This window comes from Cetorhinus maximus, chromosome 11, assembly GCF_964194155.1.
Source record: "Cetorhinus maximus chromosome 11, sCetMax3.hap1.1, whole genome shotgun sequence".
In the NCBI taxonomy this organism is placed as follows: domain Eukaryota; kingdom Metazoa; phylum Chordata; class Chondrichthyes; order Lamniformes; family Cetorhinidae; genus Cetorhinus; species Cetorhinus maximus.
Genome location: NC_135889.1, coordinates 103,607,628 through 103,622,381, shown reverse-complemented (window position 1 = coordinate 103,622,381; position 14,754 = coordinate 103,607,628). Strand labels below are relative to the sequence as shown.

The 14,754-nt window shown below is 42.8% G+C and overlaps 1 protein-coding gene across 4 annotated transcripts in view; it reads left to right on the top strand.

Moving 5' to 3' along the window:
* The window catches only part of orc4 (origin recognition complex, subunit 4), an 86,127-nt gene that overhangs the window by 33,697 nt on the left and 37,676 nt on the right, over positions 1-14,754 (top strand). The window lies entirely within an intron of this gene.

The window sequence follows — 14,754 nt, the reverse complement described above, 5'->3', positions numbered from 1 at the left end:
TGAGTCTGTCCTGAAGAATGCAAGACCGAAACTTTCCACAGCATGTCTCTTTTTTTCAGCAACTAGCTAATCGCAACACTGGAAGCCTGTTTCCAGTCGGGTTCTGCAAGGCTCAGTACTGCATCTTTTGCTGTTTGTGGCCTATATCCATGATTTAGACTTAAGTTTGCAGATGATACAAAAATTAGCCATGTGGTTAATCATGAGGAAAACTGTCAGCTGCAGCAAAATATCAATGAACTGGTCAGGTGGCAGAACAGTGGCAAATGAAATTCAGTCTGGAGAAGTGTGAGGTAATGCATTTGGGCACAGTAAATGGTATGATTCTACGAAATGTAGAGGGACCTTTAGGTGCATGTCCGCAGATCCCTGAAGGTGGTCAAGAAGGTGTACATGATGCTTTGCTTTATTGGCTGAGACCTAGTGTATATTATAGAGAAAAAGAAGTCCCCACCCATACTTAAATGGAACAAAAAAAATATTGTTCAAAAGAAAGCCAGGCCAGAACATAAACATTCTTGGAAGTAATTTTGAACTGTCATTGTCATTTACACAACAATTGAATAAATGTTTGAAATGGGAAAGAATCTGCCAGTCTGAGTGGCAGATGCCAAAACATTCAGTAAGTGGTTATTGTGAGTGAGCTTGAAAAATGCACATTAATTGCTGGAATGATCCTTTTGTTCTCTATTCTTGTTTCAAAGTAAAGATGGTGCTCAGTTGGATCACGACTTACAAAGCTGTGACTTTGCTACTTAAGTTTTGTGATGTGCTTTTATAGCTGGAGGTTTTTTTGTTCCTTTTTTATTGCGAGTGACTTAAAAAAAAAAATATATATATATATATATATATATATTCAGTTCTATAGCTGGTGAAAGGTTCATTGGAATTGACAGTCATATGCCAATAAAAATTTCATCGTAATTGCTGCAGGGCAGTTTTAACCTCCTATTTTCTGAGAATTGTTGTGCTGTAAATGAAGTTTTCTGCATGGAACAAACTTGATTGTATTAATTCCAGACTTTAACTTTTTAAATATTTTTTAAATTAGCTGGGTTTAAAACAAAGGCTACCTTTTAGACTAAATGGGGGACCAGAGATGTTGGCCTTGAATTAACCCCTGCATCACAAGGGGTGGGAAAGGATCAGGAGGACGGGATTAAAACGTCAAACCCATGTAACCCGACACTGCACGGAAAATGTTGGTGGAAATCGGGGCACCCAGACTGTCCGGTCGTGAAGAGACTGGGTACCCATCAACATATTTAAATTGGGTGCCTACAGTGCAATTCTGTCACCGATTTGAGTTAACTCTTACTGCATGTGTTTCCTGTGGGTTGGAAAACTCAGCAGTGCAAAGGAGGAGGGAGCTATCACTTCCCCAAGGTAAGTGGCACTCCTGTGGGCCAAGAGGAGCAGAAATTCTACCAGGCCCCTCGAGGAAGTCTTCAGCCTCCCTCAACACTCCCAAATTTGGTCTTGCTCGGTTACGCTGTGTACATGTTGTCATGATGATGTGGCTTGTGCACAGGTGATATTAATTTGTAATTTCACTGGCTGACCAAATATATACTGAACTGTTTAAAAGAACTTTTTATAGACAAGAAAAGGCACTGACTAAAGATGACTGCTGCAAGTTTATTATTGCAAGTTGACCAGCTTCTAGAAAGTTCCACTGTGAATTGCAATTCAGACATGCCACGACATCCTTCTCTGGAATTTTACACTGAGGATGTCGAGAACCACTTCAAAGGGATTTACTGAAATGTACTGGACATAGTCTTATAGAAATACAAATGCTACCTCTCCAGCAGAGACAGTCTGCTAGAATAATGGAGATGTCTTCCTATCTCATCAAGATGCATAATGACTCATTAAGGGGGTTAATGGTTGGTATATTGCAGAATCTATTCACCTAATGGCTATTAAACAAAAACAACTCTCAGTTCAGACATCAGGTAAACCAAACCCCTCTGAAATCATTGTGGGAAAAGGGAGGAATTGTTTGTTTCCCAGGGGGAAACTTGAACAACTATCGTAACCTATGTTTTCAATTGGTGTGTTTGAGATGCAGCTCTGAATGCAGGAATAAAACCACCAATCCTCAGGTTTTTTTTAATAAAACTAAATTAAATAAGAAATTAAACACACATACATGTCTACAAATTACACACCCACACACCTTGGTTTATACCTAGCTTTTCCTTGGAATGTAAAATTTCCATTGTATTACTAAGTTTTTTAAAATTTTACTTCTAACAATCCTCATTTCACAAATTTTATAGTAATATAAACACATTGCTTGGCAAATCCCAGCTAGGTGCAAGATTTTACTCCCTTCATTTGAATGGTTTATTCAACAAATGCAAATGTACTCTTTACCTTCTATAATTACGTTATCTAATTAACATCTCAAACATCAAAGCACCCAGACTAGCTGGCTTTAATCCAATTAAGCCACACAGTGTACCATAATTACAATTTTCACTCTCTCTCACACACACACACATATATGCACAGGCTTGATAGATTCTAACTTTTTTTTTGTTTGGAAAGGTGGAGGGTGGCTACTTGAATGGAGTTAGAGTCTGATGGAGTTAGAGTCTGCAGATGTACTTTTAACAAAAAACTAAAACATTTAAGAAAAATATTAACAATATGACACTACTCCTTCACCTACAACTGTATCTTCACATACATACACGGATTCTCAGAAATAACCACAAGTTACAACAAGAGAAAAAAAATCTCATACCCTAATGTTCGTAAGTATACAATCCATGCAAATCAATACGTGAACTATGGTCAGACACACCACTCCAAGATCAAGTGACAGATGCCACCCAAAGCAGACGCTATGGATCTATCAGCTCCCCCAGGTGCTTGTCACACTGTGAGCCAATTGGTCTCACAGAAACTCTAATCTTTCCCACAAGGGTTTCCAATCTAAACACTCAAGGAACTCGTTTTGGAATCTTCTGCCAAATAATGCTTTCACTTGGTCATCTTCCACAAGGATCCACCTCCAGGGTTTGAACCCCTCCTTCTGATGTTCCTTTCCCCTGGTCTGCCACACACATTCAAACTTCACCTTCCACGCACTCTCTCAGATAATCAGCTAGGCCTATAGTAAGGAGTCACCAACCTTTGGCAGTCTCCTCAGATCTTCTGGCTTCATGCAAGCCTTCTCTGCCTCCATTCTGCTCCCTGAAGTTCTCTCTCTAGTTCAGAGCCTTTTCCTCTGCGCCTTACTTCAAACTTCACTGAACAGGACCAGTTTTTGATTCCTGTTCTTGCTCCTTGACTTAACTGTCTTCCTGGGACTTTCTGTCCCTCTCCCTGGTTTCTCGAACTTCCTGCTTTTCTTCTGGAAAATCTGTCCTCTGCAGTTCCCACTTTCGTGTCCAGCTTCCTTTGTGCCTCTGTGCAATGGTGTTTTTCTTCTGAGTCCTCTGACCTTTTTGCCCCGTTTCACTTTTGTTTGTTTTTGTTTTTCTGAGCAGATGCAGGGCTTCCTTTAAATATAAAAAAGGGGAAGAGTGTTTAGATTGGAAACCCTTGTGGGAAAGATTAGACTTCCTGTGAGACCAATTGGCTCAGTGTGACAAGCATCTGGGGGAGTTGATAGATCCATAGCATCTGCTTTGGGTGGCATCTGTCACTTGATCTTGGAGTGTGGTGTGTCTGACCATTCAGAGCTGCATCTCAAACACACCAATTGAAAATATAGGTTACGATAGTTGTTCAAGTTTCCCTCTGGGATTTAAACAATTCAGCCTTTGCCAACTGCTGTGTCATAACAAAGGACTGTTTCCACTGCCTTTTGAGGAAGAGAGTTCCAAAAACTCTCAACCCTCTAAGAGAAAAGATTTCACCTCATCTCCGTTTTAAATGGGCGACTCCTTATTTTTAAACAGTGACCCTTAGTTCTAGATTCTCCCACAAGAAGAAACATCCTCTCCACATCTACCCTGTCAAGACCCCTCAGGATCTTATATGTTTCAATCAAATCACCTCTTGCTCTTCTAAACTCCAGCAGATACAAGCATTATCTGTCCAACCTGTCGTCATAAGACGACCTGCTCATTCCTGGTATTGGTCCAGTAAACCTTCTCTGAGCTGCTTCCAACATGTTTACATCTTTCCTTAAATAAGGAGACCAGTACTGTACACGCTACTCCAGATGTCTCACCAGTGCCCTGTACAGTTGAAGCATAACCTCCCTACTTTTGTAATCAATTCCCCTCACAATAAACAATAGCATTCTATTAGCTTTCCTAATTACTTGCTGTACCTGCATGCTAGCCTTTTGAGATTCATGCACCAGGGCATCCAGATCCCTCTGAATCTGAGCTCTGCAATCTCTTACCATTTAGATAATCTACTTTCTTTTATTCTTCCTGCCAAAATGGACAGTTTCACATTTGCCCACATATACTCCATTTGCCAGGTGTTTGCCCACTCAACCTATGTATGTCCCTTTGTAGACTCCTTATGTTCTCTTCACAGTTTACTTTCCTGCCTATCTTTGTGTCGTCAGCAAACTTAGCAACCATTCCTTCGGTCCCTTCATCCAAGTCATTTTTATATAAATTGTAAAAAGTTGAAGTGGCAGCACTGATCCTTGTGGCATACTGCTTGTCACATCCTGCCAACCAGAAAAAGACACATTTATGCCAAGTCTCTGCTTCCTATTAGCTAGCCAATCTTCTGTCCATGTTACCCCCTATACCATGAGCGTTTATTTTCTGCAACAACCTTTGATGTGGCACTTCATCAAATGCCTTCTGGAAATCTAAGTACAGTACATCCACCTTTATCCACAGCATATGTGACTCAACTCCGATAAATTGGTTAAAAATGATTTCCCTTTCACAAAACCGTGTTGACTCTACTTGATTGCTTTGAATTTTTCTAAGTGTCCTTCTATAATATCTTTAATAATAGCTTCTAACATTTTCCCAATGACAGATGTTAGGTGTCCTAGTAGACTTTCTGTCTCCTCTGGAGAGGTAGCCTTATAAAGATGCAAATGTGGTGTTCCATTTCTTTCAATTGTTCCTTTTGGAAGTGGACCCTGACATTCTGAGGTGTGAAATTCCATGAGCGACATGTCTGCAGTACAATCGATATAGGAACTTTCCAGAAAAGTGGTCAACTTACAATGCCAGATATGGGGTGACTTATGGCAACCATCTTTGGTCATTTTATTTTCTCGTCTTTAAAAAAAGTCCTTTTTGTACAGTTCAATATGGCCTAAATTTCATGCTTGGCGTGCACACCAAGTTGGCGGAAGCGGAGGTGGAATCCACACTTGGCCGTGGTCATGTTACAAACGCGATTTCACGCTGGATGGTCAATTAAGGTCCATCCAGCATGAAACGCATCGTCTCAATGGGCGAGAGCATATTGGGCGCCAGGTCCAGTGGTGACCTGACGGGTGCTTTAAAACCGGCAGAGGCAGCTCCCTGAAGGCTGCCAGGGAGAACCTTTGGACTTTGCCCAGGAAACCATTTCATTCGAACAATGGCCTTACCAGCAGCTGAAGATGTCAGACGGGAGGGCAAGTCAGGTGGGCACTCAGACCCCCATTTCTTGGCCGAGTGCCTCACAGTCCAAGCGGGACATCCTAGTACCTAGGGATGGCAGGAGGAGGCCACTGCACCTGACCAAAAAAGTCTGGGAGGAGGTGGCAGCAGCGGTCAGTGACCGCAACAATGTGTGGTACAAGTGGTTGCAGTGCCAGCAGCGGTCAGTGACCGCAACGATGTGTGGTACAAGTGGTTGCAGTGCTAGCAGCGGTCAGTGACTGCAACGATGTGTGGTACAAGTGGTTGCAGTGCCAGCAGCGGTCAGTGACTGCAACGATGTGTGGTACAAGTGGTTGCAGTGCCGCAAAAAGTTCAACAATCTGCTGCACTCGGCTGCACTGATCAAGTTGGCATTGATCAATGTGGAGCAGTGTTAAGGGCTGGCCATCCTCTCTTTCCCCCCCGCCCCGACCAGTGGAGCTCAGGGATGTCAGAGCCTGAGTGCCATCTGTCACTGACACCAGTGCCGGCCAAGGGGGTGAGCCCTGGCTGCTTGGCCTGAGTGCCTTTGCGGGTTGAGGGCCACGACTCGGGTGTGCCCTGCAAGGTATCCCAGAGGTGGGGGGTTTGCCAGGCTGCAATGGTGCTGCAGGTATAGAGTGGATAAATCAATGCTCCTGTCATTTCAAGAAGAAGAGAAGCCATAACACCATGAAAGAACTAAGATAGGTGGTGGCGGCGGCCCCCCAAACCTCCTCATTCTGACGAGGTATGAGGTGGATGCTTTGGAGCTGGAGTGCCGCCACCACCTCAGCCAGTCGTGGAGAGGCAGGGATCTCTGACGAAGGTAATGGTGCAGTGCACAGAGGTGAGAGTGTTGGATTGTGCAAACAGTTTTGTGTATTCTCATCATTATTGGGAGCCTCAAACCTGGAGCCCCCATTGATCATTTGAAAGACAATGGCACCATGATGCAGATCTCCATTGTCTCACCAGGGCACTAGCATGCACAGTGACAGTGTGATGACATAAACTAATGATTTGTCGTTATTCTCCCCTAGAATCACCAGCTTGCCCCAGAACATAGGACCCCAAAGAGCCACCCTTGACGCCAGAGGACCACTGGGCTTTAGATGCACTTAACGTCATACCCCCTCTCTGTACCAAGCACCAGTACAGATACCAGCACCTCTGTGGGCCATAGAATGTCGGTGCATTGTGGTGAGGGCAGTTCGCACTTGCTTGAGGAGCAGGCAGAGGCAGGGAGTGCCCAGGGTGCTGGCAGTCGAAGACTGCTGGAGACCAGGACGATGCTGATTCGAAGGCAGGTGATGAGCCGCTGGAGTCATCCATTAGGCGACAGATGCTGGATATCCAGCATGATGTGCGGGAGGATCTGGCAGAGATCCATGAGCTTATGCTTGCTATGGTCTCTGTTGTGAAGGAGTCCATGCGGAGCATGAGCACTGCAATAACCCTCGTCGCCAAGTGCATTGCCTCCTCCATTGAGAGAGTGGCAACTCTCCATGGAGAGGCATCCCCAGGGACAGAATCAGGGGTTTCTGGGTTTGTGCTCGAACCTGCAAGCCCTTACACAGGCAATGACCTCAGGAGGTCAGTGTCAGTGTGGGAGATGGATGAGGCACCCAGAATCCCAGCTAGGTGCCCATCCATCAATGAAGTGCAGAGAGCTCCAGAGTTACCTTATGTTGGCATACAAGCTGCTTGCCGTTTCTACGGGCTCCTCGCGGGTGCTCGCGGATGACGGCAGCAGCTCCAGGGGCCTTGGAGACACTAATGAGTCCTGAAATGAAACGTAGAAAGGCTTAAGGCTGAAGCTCAGAACAGAGATGAAGCTGTCAAGTTCAAATAAGCAACCAACAGCAAACTATCTCCTAAACTCCTCACTACTCTCAATGGCAAAGCTGCAGACCCTTTTTTTTTTTCATGCCTTGGATGAGGTTTCATTAAAAGTGGATTGTCTGCCTGCCCGTTTTGCTCGTGCGATGTCCTTGCGATTTCTCACTCAATGTAAAATTGGGATCAATTGCCTTTTTAATGGCCTTAAGTGGCCCTTTAATTGGTGGGTGTGGTTCCAACACCCATGCCGCTCACCGACCTGAAGATTGCTCACATGCAGGATGACGTCGGGATACTCGCCCGACGACATCTTGCGCTATTTCATATCCGTTCGGGTCTAGCATGCGCCTGCCTGCGAGACATAAAATTCTGTCCTATGTGTTTTGGTTAGCTGGTGAAATTACAGGTTGATACCACTCGGTCACGATCCCTGTCATTGTGACAATTGGAATCAAAAAATGGTAGGCAAGGTAATAATTGAACAATGTGAACCTACAGATGGTTTGGGTATAGAATAAACAGATTCCTTGAGGGAGAGGGAATAACTTTCAAAGCCAGAGCTTCCTGAATGATCAAAGATGTAGAGATTGAAATGATTCTGAAAAAGGAGGTTAATGTTAAATGTAAGATTCATAATACCGTAGAGAATCAAGTTGAATACAGAAAGTACAAAGGAAATATATGAAAGGGAATGAGATGGGCAAAAAGAATACGAGAATATATTGGTCATTAAAATAAAAGGGAACACAAGTATTTTATAAAGACAGAAATAGTAAAAGGACAGTTAAAGGAAGGGTGAGACCGAAATGGAGATAGCCATGCTCTCTGCCTTCATAAGGATGCCCTCTGCCTCCATGAGGATGAGGTACAAAATGATAAAAACAAAAAACTGCGGATGCTGGAAATCCAAAACAAAAAATATAAAAAGTAAAAAGTAATGCCTCCGCATTCAAAGGATCATCCTCCGCCATTTCTGCCAACTCCAGCATGATGCCACCACCAAACACATCTTCCCTTCACAACCCCGGCGGCATTCCGTAGGGATCGTTCCCTCCGTGACACCCTGGTCCACTCCTCCATCACCCCCTACTCCTACGGCACCTCCCCATGCAAACGCAAGATATGCAACACCTGCCCCTTCACTTCCTCTCTCCTCACCGTCTAAGGGCCCAAACACTCCTTTCAAGTGAAGCAGCATTTCACTTGCGTTTCCTTCAACTTAGTCTACTGCATTCGTTGCTCCCAATGCGGTTTCCTCTACATTGAATGGACTAAACGCAGACTGGGTGACCGCTTTGCAGAACACCTTCAGTCTGTCCGCAAGAATGACCCAGACCTCCTTGTCGCTTGCCATTTTAACACTCCACCCTGCTCTCTTGCCCACATGTCTGTCCTTGGCTTGCTGCATTGTTCCAGTGAAGCTCAACGCAAACTGGAGGAACAGCACCTCATCTTCCGACTAGGCACTTTACAGCCTTCCAGTCTGAATATTGAGTTCAACAGTTTTAGATCTTGACCTCCCTCCTCCATCCCCACCCCCTTTCTGTTTCTTCCCCCTCTTTGTTTTTTCCAATAATTTATATAGATTTTTCTTTTCCCACCAATTTCCATTATTTTTAATGTATTCCACCGATCATTTATCTATACCTTCTATGCCCTTTTAGTCTTATTTCACCCCACCCCCACTAGAGCTATCTATACCTTGCTTGTCCATTCTTAATTAGCACATTCTTTTAGATAATATCACCACCTTCAACACCTCTTTGTTCTTTTGTCTGTGACAGCTTTTGGTTATCTCCTCCTATCACTGGCTGCTTGTCCCAACAACCCCCCCCCCCCCCCCCCAACTTAAACCAGCTTATATTTCACCCCTCTCCTATTTTTACTTAGTTCTGTTGAAGGGTCATGAGGGCTCGAAACGTCAACTATACTCTTCTCCGCCGATGCTGCCAGACCTGCTGAGTTTTTCCAGGTACTTTTTATTTTTTGTTGAGGTACAAAATGAGTGTTTTGCATCTGTCTTCACGAGAGAAAAGGATGCTGCTAATGTAGTGGTAAAGGAGAAGGTAAAAGTGACATTGGAAAGGATAAGTATAGTTGGCAGCCCCCAATCTAGAAAAGTCAGCAGGTCTGGATGGGATGCATCCTAGAGTACTAAGGGAAGTAAGGGTGGAAATTGTAAAGTCCCTGGCCATAATTTGCTGTTCCTCCTTCGATGTGGTGGTGGCTCCAGAGGACTAGAGAATAACAAATGTTAGCCCTGGGTTTTTTTTGCACAGGGATAAACCTGGCAATTACAGTTTACCGGTGGTGGCAGGGAAACTTTTGGAGACAATCTAGGACAAAAGTATAGGCGGATAAATGAAAGTCAGTGTGGATTTTTAAAGGTAAATCACGTTTAACTGAATTATATGCTTTGAAGTAAGTGCTAAGTTTGATAGGGTTGTGCAGATAATAATTTACACACAGACTTTCAAAAAGCATTTGCTGAAGCACCCTTTAACACCCCATATATATTAGTAAAATTGAAGTAAGATTAAAGGGACAATGGCAATGTGGATTCTAAATTGATGAAGGGACAGAAAGCAGAGATTAGTGGTGAATGGCTGTTTAATACAGAGAACTGTGAAGTGATACATTTTTGTAGGAGACTCGATATAAACTAAATGATCAAATTTTAAAGGGAGCATAGGACCAGACAGACCTGGGGATTTATGTACAAAGAATGTAAGAGCATAAGAAATAGGAGCAGATGTAGACCACATGGTCCATCAAGCCTGCTCCACCATTCAATATGGTCTTGGCTGATCTTGAGCTTCAACTCCATTTTCCCACCTGCTCCCCCTTATCCCTTAATTCCTGAGAGAGACCAAATATCTGCCTATCCCAGCCTTAAATGTATTCAATGATGGAACATCCATAACTCTGTAGGATAGAGATTTCCGAAAATTTTCAATCCTTTTAGTGAAGAAATTTCTCCTCATCTCAACCCTAACCCTTTATCCTAAGACTGTATCCTCGTGTTTTAGATAACCCCATCCAGCTCACAACCTCTTGGCGCTCACCCTATTAAACCCCCTCAGAGTGTTGTAGTTTTCAATGAGATTGCCTCTCATTCTCCTAAATTGCAGAGAACATAAGCCCAATTTATTTTCATCACAGGACAGCCCCCTCATCCAGGGACCACTTTAGTGAACTTTCGCTATACCGCCTCCATTACAAGTACATCTTTTCTTAAATATGGAGACCAAAACTGCACACAGACGTCGTCTCACCAAAATCCTGTACTACAGTGGCAAGACTTCTTTATTCTTGTACCCCAATTCCATTGCCTTAAAGGCCAACATGCCATTTGCCTTCTTAATTGCTTGCTCAGCCTGCATGCTATAACTGTTCCTTGCACCAGCACACCCAAATCTCTTTGAACATCAGCACCTACAAGTTTCTCACCTTTTTAACAAAAAAAATCTGCTTTTTTTTATTCTTCCGATCAAAGTGAATAATTTCCCTATATTATACTCCATCTCCCATCTTGTTGCCTACTCACCTAATCTGCCTATATATCTCTACAGCCTCTGTGTGCCTCCCCACAGCTTACCTTTCTACCTAGCTTGGTTTCATCAGCAAATTTATATGAAGAGGCAGAGAGTAATGTATCCAAGTCATTAATATAGATTGCACATCCACTATGTCTGCAGCTACCTCTCTTAGAACCCTCACCATGTAGGCTATCGGGTCCTGATGGTTTTTTGGATTTGATTTCCCTAATTTCCTCTCTCTTTTTAGCCCCTAGGTTATCATCTATTTCTGTATGGAACTTGTCTTCTCCTGTGAAGACAGACACAAAATATTTGTTCAATGCCTCCGCCACTTCCTTGTTCCCCATGATATTTTCTCCTGTCTGTGCTTCTAAGAGACCAATGTTTACTTTAGCTACTCTCTTCCTTTTATATGTACTTGTTCTTACAATCTGTTTTTATATTTCTAGCTAGTTTACTTTCATATTCTATTTTTTCCCTTATCAACTTTTTTGGTGGCCCTTTGCTAGTTTCTAAAACACTCCCAATCCTCCGGGGTTTTTTTTGCAACATTGTAAACCTTGTCTTTTAATCTAATACTATCCTTAAATACCTGAGTGAGCTGCAGTTGGGTCCTCTTTGCTGAGTTTTCTGTTCTTCAATGGAATGTATTTTTGTTGAATATTTTGAATTGTTTCTTTAAACGTTTGACTGTTCATTTATCCCCATATCTTTTAGTCTATTTACCCAATTATCCTTAGCCAGTTCTCCCCTCGTACCTATGTAATTAGCTTTGTTTAAGATTCTTGTTTGCTATTAGAATACGTCACTTTCAAACTTAACATGGAATTGAATGGTATGATGGTCACTATTTCCCAGTGGATTTTTTACTGTGACATTACTAATTAACTCTGCTTCATTACACAATGCTAGATCTAAGATAGCTTTATCCCTAGTTGGTTCACCGTGTACAGCTCCAAGAAACTGGCACAAAAACATTCTACAAACTCCTCTTCTAGATAACTTTTGCCAATTTGATTGTCCCAGTCTATTTGAAGATTAAAGTCCCCACAATTGTTACATTTCCTTTGTTTCAGGCTCCAATAATTTATTGTTTGCTGACCTGCCCTCTATCAGGGGGCTTATAAACGACTCTGACTGGTATTTTCTGATGCTTGCTATTCCTAACTTCCATCCATACTGATTCAACTTCATGATCTTCAGAGGCTAGATCCTATTTCACCAGCGTCCTTATATCATTTATTATAAGAACTACCCAACCTTCTTTGCCATTCTGTCTGTCTTTCCAAAATCTTGTGTACCTGGAAATATCTATTTCCCAAACTTGATCACCTTGTAACCATGGTTCTGTAATGGTGATTAGATCAAAATCATTTACCTCTATTTGTGCCACTCATTCATCTAATCTTATTGCAGATGCTTTGTGCATTCAAATAAACAACCTTTTAATTTCATTTTTTTACTTCTATTCCATACAATGTCCTTATTCGCTACTATACATTTTTTGTTAAACTCTCTGTTGCTATCCCACTCTGCTTGTCTTTACCCACATCAGTATACTGTTCAGATACCTCAATCTTTCTTTTCCTTTGAATTTCTAAGTCCCCCTTCACCCGAACTCCTGCCCCCTGTTAGGGCTGGACAAATTGAGAAGGCAGTTTTTTTTAAGGAGTATGGCATCCTTGATTTTATTAAGTGGCAAGGTACAAAAGAAAGCATAGATTTTTGGACTCCAGGGGTAGAATATTTCACTGAGCATGTGGGCATGCGCCCGAACTGCTCGAGTGTGAGAGAGTGTGTGATGATGCCGGCCCAGCGTCCCGATGTCCTCTCGCGTGATGTTTAGGTCAGCGGGCACACCCGTCGACAACTAAGAGGCCTATTAAGGCCATTAATGTAATTGATTTTTTTTTTTGTTTGTTTCCCATCCAACAATACGGTTGAGGGGTGGGTGAATCTGCCTGGCGGCCTTTGCCTTGTTGAGGAAACCACATGCAAGGGCCTTCAGGGAGCTTTCATTCCACATTCCATTAATTCCAAGTGAAATCAAGGTCGGGGGCTGTTCACGGGCTGCAGCCTGTTTCCTGGCTGCTCCTGGGCCTGCCGACCACGCCCACATGCTAAACTCAAAATCCTGCCCCAGGGGAATGTAGGGATATGGGGATTGGGCGAGAAAGTGGAATTGAGGTCAAAGATCAGACATTGTTTTATTGAAGCAGGCTGAGGAGCTGTATGGCCTATACCTGCCCCTAATTCTTGTGGCCTTATGCTGAACCTTTATAAAACACTGGTTAGACCTCAGCTGGTGTATTGTGTGCAATCCTGAGCACCACGCTTTAAAAAACACGTCAAAGCCTCGGCAACTGTGCAGAAGAATTTTACTAGAATTCTGTCAGGAATGAGGGGCTTCAGTTAGGTCAACAGATAAGAGAATAGCCCCTGCTTTTCCAAAGAGTAATGTGGGTTGAGAGGAGATTTGATTGGTGTTGCAAATCACAAGCTGTTTTGATAGAGTAAATAAGGAGAAACAGTTTCCAGTGGCAGAAGGATTGTTATTCAAGTTTAAGGTGACTGGAAAAGAAACCAGAGGTTACATAAGGAAACCTTTTTATTTGCACTGGGTGTTATGATCTGAAATGCACTGTCTGAAAGGGTGGCAGAAGCAGATTCAACAGTAACTTTCAAATTGAATTAAATACATTCACGAAGGGAAACAATTGTGGGGATATGGGGAAAAAAGCAGAGATGGGGATTAGGTTAGATGGCTTTACCGAAGAGCTGGCATGGGCATAGTGGACTGAATGACCTCCTTCTATACTGTTGCATTGCTTTATTCTAACCTGAAAACCACTCCCAAGGCCTGGAAGGGATTTAGAAATGGTGGGTGGGCGCAATTCTGGGATTCCTGCCCCCAATCCCAGTAATTGGAATTTTTATAGCAGGGTATGGTGTGCGTAGCGAGCCTGCACTTGGCAATTCCACTCTTGCCTATTCCGTCTCCATTGTGGGGGCGGGCATTTTGCACAACGGTGCTATTTTCATGGAGTCAGGCCATTTTAGGAAGAGATGTTGTTTACGGCACCTCAGGAATTGTGAGCCACGGGTTGGGGGGGCACCACAATTCCAAGTTGAGAACCAAAAAATAGACCGTCACCTACTCCTGGAATTCTTTCATTGACTTTGACAGGCTTTGAAATACAAAAAAAAATTTATCTTACAGTACAGCATTGAGCTATTGAAACTGAAAGTTAGATGTCTTTTTACTGCAGTGATTGATTATAGGGCTCTGTCTTGCAAAGGTAAGTTGACCATTAAATTGACTACCATTGTGTAAGTGTATATTATATTATAGTACTCTTTCCCAATGGAAAAAGTGTTGTAATACATTCAAAAATGTGCTGGGAAACTCTCCTGTCAAGTTTTGGACTGAGATGTAAATGCCCAACGATCTTTAACTTTGGAAAAAAATGACCCTGCTGTTGAATATTAAAATAAATCTAAGCACCCGCTATACTACATTGATTGACAGGCAATCTGCTTTGAAATGGAACTGAATAGCAACTGCATCTGGTGTTTGTTTCAATTGACTCCATTGTTGACATTTCCCAGGATTTGTTTTGATTGCTAGGCCTATTATGAGTGCTATCAAAAAGTTTGGAACAAGTTACCTCAACAGGGGAGTTGGGTCACATTTTGAATGACTGACAGTTTTAAGAGGTTATTAGAGGATTATTAGTCCTTGTTGTAAGTGGAGAAGTTTGACCACTTGAGGGGCCCTTACATTTTTATGCATGGATTTTATGGATGAGGGTTTTTTTTAAGTG